Source organism: Aulonocara sp. 'chitande type north' Nkhata Bay, linkage group LG16 (genome assembly GCF_057382095.1).
Source record: "Aulonocara sp. 'chitande type north' Nkhata Bay isolate Kocher_YH1m ecotype deep benthic linkage group LG16, A_spYH_male_GT1.1, whole genome shotgun sequence".
NCBI lineage: Eukaryota > Metazoa > Chordata > Actinopteri > Cichliformes > Cichlidae > Aulonocara > Aulonocara sp. 'chitande type north' Nkhata Bay.
In genome coordinates this window covers 3,634,720-3,642,543 of record NC_141359.1, presented here as the reverse complement: position 1 = coordinate 3,642,543, position 7,824 = coordinate 3,634,720, and positions in this window count along the sequence as shown.

Sequence of the window (7,824 nt, the reverse complement as noted above, 5' to 3'; positions counted from 1 at the left end):
ACATTTTTCCGTTAGCCAAATCATTCCCCCGAATCATCGCAACTCCGGGGACTGGCAACTGGTCGCACACGCCAACCGGTACCGAACCCGAAACGAGTGGTGATTGAAGAAACACATTGTGCAGTGGCACACGCAGTACATCCATTTTTACACCCCAGACAAGAGCATCCGAACCACAAAAAGAGTCATCAGAAAAAGGTAGAATACCCTTCAAAATAAGAGTCTGCGCGGCTCCAGTGTCACGCAGAATCATGATCGGTACCCAATCCTCCTCTTTTTCATTCAACGAAACAAACCCCTCCGACACAAAAGGACGGTAGCTCTCATCAAAGCCTTCACTTCCCACTCCATTGCTAGGTGAAGTGGAAGCTGACATAGAACGAACGAAACCCACACTTTTCGGCTTCCTCACCGTGTTGGCCTGCTCCCTGCGCTGTAGTGATGGGCAAACAGCAACGAGGTGCCCGATTTCATGACAATAAAAACATTTGCGATCCGACACAGGAATAGCAGCAGAATGTATCTGGCGCTTAGGGGAAACCCTATAACTTCTGGCAGGACGAGTTGAGGAAGTGTACTCACGGTGCTCTGTCGAAAGTGCAGCACGATGAGTTAACACAAACTCGTCGGCAAGGACCGCGGCTTTAGACAGTAACCCCACCTTCTGCTCATTAAGATACACCACAATGTTTTCAGGGAGACATGTCTTGAACTCTTCCAGCAGGATCAACTCCTTTAGCTGAGTAAAGTCCTCCGCGTGACTGGCATCCAACCACTTGTCAAATAAGACAGTTTTCTCACGTGCAAATTCCACAAACGTTTGACTGTCAAACTTGCGACAGGCACGGAACTTCTGTCGATACGCCTCCGGGACTAGTTCATAAGCCCGCAAAATAGTGGATTTGACAACCTCATAATCCAAGCTGTCAGCAATAGAAAGACTCGCACAAACCTCCTGCGCTCTTCCTATTAATTTGCATTGCAGCAACAGACTCCAGACGTCCTTTGGCCATTTTAAAGTGGTTGCGATGCGCTCAAAAGCAGTGAAATATGAGTCAACCTCTCCCTCCCTAAAAGGAGGCACCAAAACAATCTGCTTGCTAGCGTTAAACTGATCTATGGTGGGAGGGTCGGGGAGTGTACTTACAGGAACGGGAGCAGCGTCTCTCGCTCGAGAATGATCAAGCTCCATAGCACGTATGCGGAGATGCATGAGCTCGACTTCCGTAGCCTTAGCCGCCAGCTCCACCTCCTTCAAGCGAAGGGCAAGCTTGAGATCTTCCGTCACCAAACCCGCCCCAACCTGGCCAGCCGGGTCAAATTCAGGAGACTGAACGGCGACAGGAGCTTCCGCCCCCGATGGCATCCGCCCCTTGGAAGGCTTCGGGACGGCCCCAGCAGCTTCCGCCCCCCCACCACAAACGCAAAAAGGAAACGAACCAATCACTAACGAAAAGGGACGAGCCCCCATTTATGTTACGCCCCTAGTCTAGGCGTGTAGGGACGCACATAAGGTTGGAGGAGAGAGAGACAAATCCCCGCCCTGGTTCCCAAGCCAAACATCCAAACCAGTTGTGAGTTGAAAGGTGATTTTATTTAAGGAAAAGAAGCATAGCTCCAGGGTGAGCCCAGGCCAAAATAATAAACAAAACCAACTAAGTCCCACCAGAGAAAAACTAACTAAACCCTAGGAAAGAAACAGAACAAACAAATGACAGAGCTATCCCTCGCTCCCTACCCGGAAAACAGGAGAAAACGGTTCCAAAAGAAAAGGCGGCTCACCCCTTCCGCTTCAGCCCAAGAGTGCCTACGCTCTCAGCTAATGCACCAGGAGCGGCTTTCACAATTCACGCTCACACAAATACACAATAAAAATACAGGCTGGGAAAACCAGGGTCAGGGCCACGTCGGCTGTCAAGCTACTCGCTCGCTACTCACTCGCTCCACTCTCTCTCCCCCTCTCTGTGGATCTGTCAGAGCGGCTTTTTGAAGGTAGTCACCTGCTCCATGGTCCAATCAGCCGCTCACTACTCTTCATTAGGGGAGGGACCTGGAAAGAGTCTTAAGCACAGTACAGAAACACAGAAAGAAAACAGCCCACACAGGGTCCTCATGGCCACAGCCGTAACAGTGAGTTACCCTTCCCTCCTGGCAGTTAAAGAACAAAGTGTGATTCAGGAAGGTTTTTAAAAACCACTTTCTGAAACATCACCCAATGAGAACGGAGTTCATAACCACAGGGATCCAATCAAATGTAGCTGACGCTTACAGAAAGCAAAGCTTACTGTAGACGAACTGAAACTGAAATCAACATGTTTTATGTTTTAGTTGGTGCCCTTATTGCATTTAAATACATATCATAATGTAAAGAATATCAAACCATCGATGTGAGGAGGGAACTCTTCCTGTTTAGTGCATATAGCTCTGGGCTTGGTAGGATTAATCGTAAAAACACATGACATTAAACTGATAGTAGAAACAGGTGAAACTTGCTAAAAATAACTAAAAACTGATGGCAGAGTGTGTCGATGGCTTAGTGCCACATGCATGATATGGAGATTGCTTCTCTTTCCAGGTTATTTGAAAGCATCATATGTAAGATGTACGAGCTCTTGGGAATGAAAAGACTGACTGTAGTGGTTTCAGCTGGATAGTTTCAATCATGGTAAATGGATTTTCTAAATGCCAAAGTAGCTGCTTTATAGATTTGGCTTCCCTGAGAGAAGAGCAAACTAATTTAGCTGGAATATTGCAAACTGCCGAGATGCTCCCTTGCATTCAGAAAGCAAACCGAGAAGTCAGGTGGATTGCACCGTGTCCCTTTGTGCTACACACACTCCCATATCCAGTCTCTGACAGATCACTTACAGAGCCATTTTGATGCATCTCAATTACTGTCAGAGTCACTATTTACTGCTGAATGGTGCCCGGGGTGCTGACAACCTCTCATGTTTTCTTTCATTTGGATTTTAGCTCCATTTTGCTGTCAGTTAAGTGTGGAGGTGCTAAATGTGCATTAGCCTTACACATTAAGCGCGCTTCCTTTGAAAGAAATCTAATAAAAAGTCTTTGTAACTATATACATGCTCCTGTTTGTTTTATTAAATTAACATGCAGCTCAACACATTCAGGTCAAAGGGATCAGGGAACCTCTGCAGGCAGACAGATGGAGATGGCATCATGGTGCATTTATATGAAAGCAGCTAAAACCTAGAAAATAAGTGTGGATACAAGAAAACATGATGCAATGATATCAAAGTCTAATAATTGAACATGAAAAAAGAAGATGAAGAAAACTCTGGCCCATGCACTCCCAGAAACCAAATATGTGACTGCTTTAGAAACTGCTGTTCATGATTCCAGTGTGGAAACTACACTGAACATCAGGGCTTAACATGTGCAATTCAAATAACACATATCTATAGTATCTGTGTTTTTACAGAGATTTGTTTATGAAAAGATAAACAAACTGTCAAAACACAATTTCTATCATCAAAAACTGCGATTACATGAACTACATTTGATTATCCTGATACCCAGCGGCAGCTGAGGTGCCATGGCCTAGCCTGCAGCCATCTCTGTACATACAACTGACCCCCAACCATTACTGACCCACCACCAAAGCTTTCATTCACAATGGTATTACTGGCAGCGCAATGTTCTCCGTGGCGTTTCCACACCCTTTCACACCTGTCACATGTGTGCAGGTTGAAACAGTGAGAAGGAAAAACTCTAACAGAAGCAAACGTGGAGAGAAGAGCTGCTGGTCTCCTCAATCCAAATCCGGAGCAGAGTCAGAGCGTTATGGAAGCTGAAGGCTGTTAGGTTTATACATCACTTTTCATTCAATCATTAATTATTATTAATGTCTGTTTCTCTGCTCACAGGCTGGCTCTGCCCGAGGATTCATTTTTTTGTTTCTTTTTTTTCAGTTTTTCTGTGCCATGATTTGGCACCAAATATAAATAAAATTGAAATGAATCACTTTATGAATGATTTGAAAATCCCAACAGTTCATGCTGCAGATTTAGTTTGTTAAATGCAGACCTCAGGATCATGCGTGACTTCTGCAGAGAGACTGAAACTAGTCTCAATTAGAGAATGAATTTAATGTCATTTGTCCACGCCCTCTGCAATCCACCATAGAACCACTTCACATATGATTCACTCTCAGGAAACAAATTCAATTCAATTCAATTCAATTTTATTTATATAGCACCAAATCACAACAAAAGTCGCCTCAAGGCGCTTCATAGATACAGAGAAAAACCCAACAATCATATGACCCCCTATGAGCAGCACTTTGGCGACAGTGGGAAGGAAAAACTCCCTTTTAACAGGAAGAAACCTCCAGCAGAACCAGGCTCAGGGAGGGGCGGGGCCATCTGCTGTGATTGGCTGGGGTGAGAGAAATAAATCCATGTCACAGCATGACAGTGTTATGGTTAAGTTTGGTTAAGGCTACCCCCAAATCACACGTCCATCCTTCCCTCACAAAGTAAAATTTGACCGTTCAAGCTCAGATATGTCAAACATGTTCAGAGAGAGATGGACCTTCTCATCATTCATCAGTGATTCCAGAACAAAGTCATTCAGCCTGGAGTACCCAAAGGTTCTAATGAGCGTGAACCCTGTGTGGTTTGGGACTGGTGATTTCACAGTACAATCCATGAAGGAACTGGATTCCTTTTTATGTATTTTAATGAACATGGTGATAATGACAGACTGTTGACTGATGCACAAAACGTTCTGGTTTAAACATGTTTGCCTAAGAAGTCCTCAGACCCTGACAGACTTTCAGCATTTCTCTTAAACACCTGTGGAGAGGAGCTGACACCATAATCAGACCGCCACCAGTCTTTGGAAAACCTCAGATATCATTCCTGTTCCAAAGACAATCATCCAATGGAAAATGATAACAGTAGCATTATATCTGTTGTTATGAAATGTGGATGATGGGACACAATTAGGTGTTCCATCAGGATAAAGATCCAGGGCTTTGGGAAGCTCATCTTGTAACCAGAAGGTTGCTGGTCATCGTGTCCTTGGGCAGCCTCTCTTCTGTCAGTCTGTCCCAGGGCAGCTGTGGCTACAACTGTAGATTGCCTCCACCAGTGTGTGAATGTGAGAGTGAATGAATGGTTATATAAATGCAATCCATTATCATTATTAAAAACTGGGTCTATAACAGGTAAAGCAGACTAACATTTAGCCTGAAGAATGTCCTTCCCAAATCCCTGACGTCAACCTTTGAAGGAAAATCCTGCAGACAGCCGGCCCTGGAGACTGTCGTTGTGCAGCTGCCTAGGTGGGAAGATTGATAAGGAGCTGGCTGGGCTGTTGTAGAGGAGGCTTGGTTGCAGGGCTGATTCTTACTTCCTTCTTTCCTACTTGAGAAATACAGAGGATGCAGGTGGCCACATGTGGGTGGCTACTAGGTGAAAGTGGGGCACTTGTATGAGCTGGTGTTATTAAAGATGAGCTGGTTGGATTTTGGGGGGTTAAAGATAGCCTTACCCATTCAGCCTTGTGTGAAAGAACAGAGCGTTTGTCATTTATCGGAACAATTACACTAATTGTTGCCCAGTCATTGTGCACACATAGATATTCTCCTGTGAGAGCAAAAACCACACTTTTACTTTCTTTAATATACAGGTTTGACTTTAATCAGCATTTTGGAGTAACAAATAGAACTGCTGTTCAATTATAAAACGAATCCTAAAAATAGAGTTTGCCTAATAATCGTGCATACAGTGTGTATGCCATCTTTATGCCGTGTTTCTTTTATATAGGATAAAAGGATATTTAATTGCATATCACACTTCCTTTGTTGTCTCCAAACAAGCTTTAGTAACATGTCTCCTGCTGTGTGCTCAGTGAGTTTGTGTTGGTAGCAGAGCATAAGAAACCTTACCTAATAGTCCCAGCTAATGCTCCAAAATAATAATAATAATAGTAATAATAATAATAATGGATTGCATTTGTAACGATGTAAAAGAATGGATATGGTTTTGTTGTTGTTAAATTCCTGTTAAACTTGGGATCGCAACCATGGGTTTATTTTGGAACTTTTATTTTGAAAATCCGCAGCGGAAGTCTGCTACTGGTAAACGGGCTACCCCCTAAGCCTATCGTTAGTAGCAATGAAGCTTTCGCTGTGGTAAGTTCCTCTCCGTCCGCTCTCACAGAGCATGAGTTTAAAACATATTTGAAAATCCTCATTGAAGCTAATATGACAGTGCACTAACTGCATGAACTGCCCATACGGTAGTATTTGAGTAGATTTCAGGTTTATGACCGTGTTTTGCAGTTAATAGATTAGACGGTAAGAAAAATGGACACGTGGAGCTAGCGGCTAACAGCTAGAGGAGGCTGTCGTGTCTAATAATTTTGAAACCCATGGTTATTCATGTCCCATGTTATTGCAGGTATGTGTACTTTGAAACATGTATATGGTTGAGCTGCAGGCTAATTCTGTTTAAGACATATTGCTTATTAAGTTTGCCCAGTAGATGGCAGCATTGTTCCATTTACTATTGTACGTAAAAGGGAATTTTGGCTTTGGTTTATTTATATTTACATGAATGTGCATTTAAGTGAATTAATTTTTCTTTTGTTATCTAAACCACAACGCAGTAATGTTTCTATTTTATTTTCCGTGATAAGTATTGTTGCCATTTTATTTTTCAATCAATATTTGTTTTTATTTATTTGGGAAAACTAAGAGTTCCACTATACGATCATAAGCCTATAGTTAGTAGCAATGAAGCTTTCGCTGTGTTTGGGCGGAATCCTGTTGCTGAAACCCATGGTTATTCATGTCCCATGTTATTGCAGGGGAATAAATCACGCCTGAGCTCTACCCACTTCGAATCCAGAGAGTTTTATTCACACAGCGCTGGAAAGAGAAGCTGACCAGGGGTTACACATTGCGCTTTTCGAGGCCCTCAAAGTGCTTTACAATTCCACTATTGATTCACTCTCACATTCACAAAAGCGCGCGTTCTACTGAATGCACAGTGATCAAACTTTTCGTCATGTACTGTACATCATATGCATGATATGTAATAAGCACACAGTTATGGTTATATTACTGCCATGCTTAAAAAATGGAAAAATGTTTTGTTGAGCCATCCATCCGCCCTGACCTCCTCTCCCTGTATTGATAATTTGACACAACCATTTTTCACTTGAGCATAAACATGCTTTATTAGATAATGGTGCTTTGTGAGGTGTAGACGGACACATCAGTCCATTACAGAGAACCACATTTGGTTCTGGTAGCAGAGCTCTGTGTTTCATCACCCTTTCCATGGCAACATCACTGGTGCTCAGGTGTTCAAACAGTGCAGGAGCATGCGATGGGAAAAGCACTGAATGATAGTGATTATGTGCAGATGCTTGTCGGGGACAACATTCTTCCAAAGGGCATTGCTCTTTTGTTGACCACAGCTATTTTGTGTTTCAAGAAGCAACTCTGATTTTCTATTTCTACCTCCGTTTTATGAGGAACAAGTAAATGCGAGATTTTCCGACTCTTACACAGAATGACCTTGTTCTTCTGTATGAAGTCCTTTCAGGGAAAAATATTTCTGTGTAAACTATGGCTGAATGCTTTATGGACATGAATGGCAAGACATTTCAATTTAGACCAAATTGGGAGTATGGATCAAAACAAGCATTCCGGCTCACTATTTTCATCTGTTCAAAGGGGTATTGAGTGCTGCTTCATTGGGGAATTTTCCTCTCTGATGATTGGGAACAAGCTGCCAGCGCACATGTATCCCTCAGCTTGAAATAACACCATTCTGCATGAACGGGCCT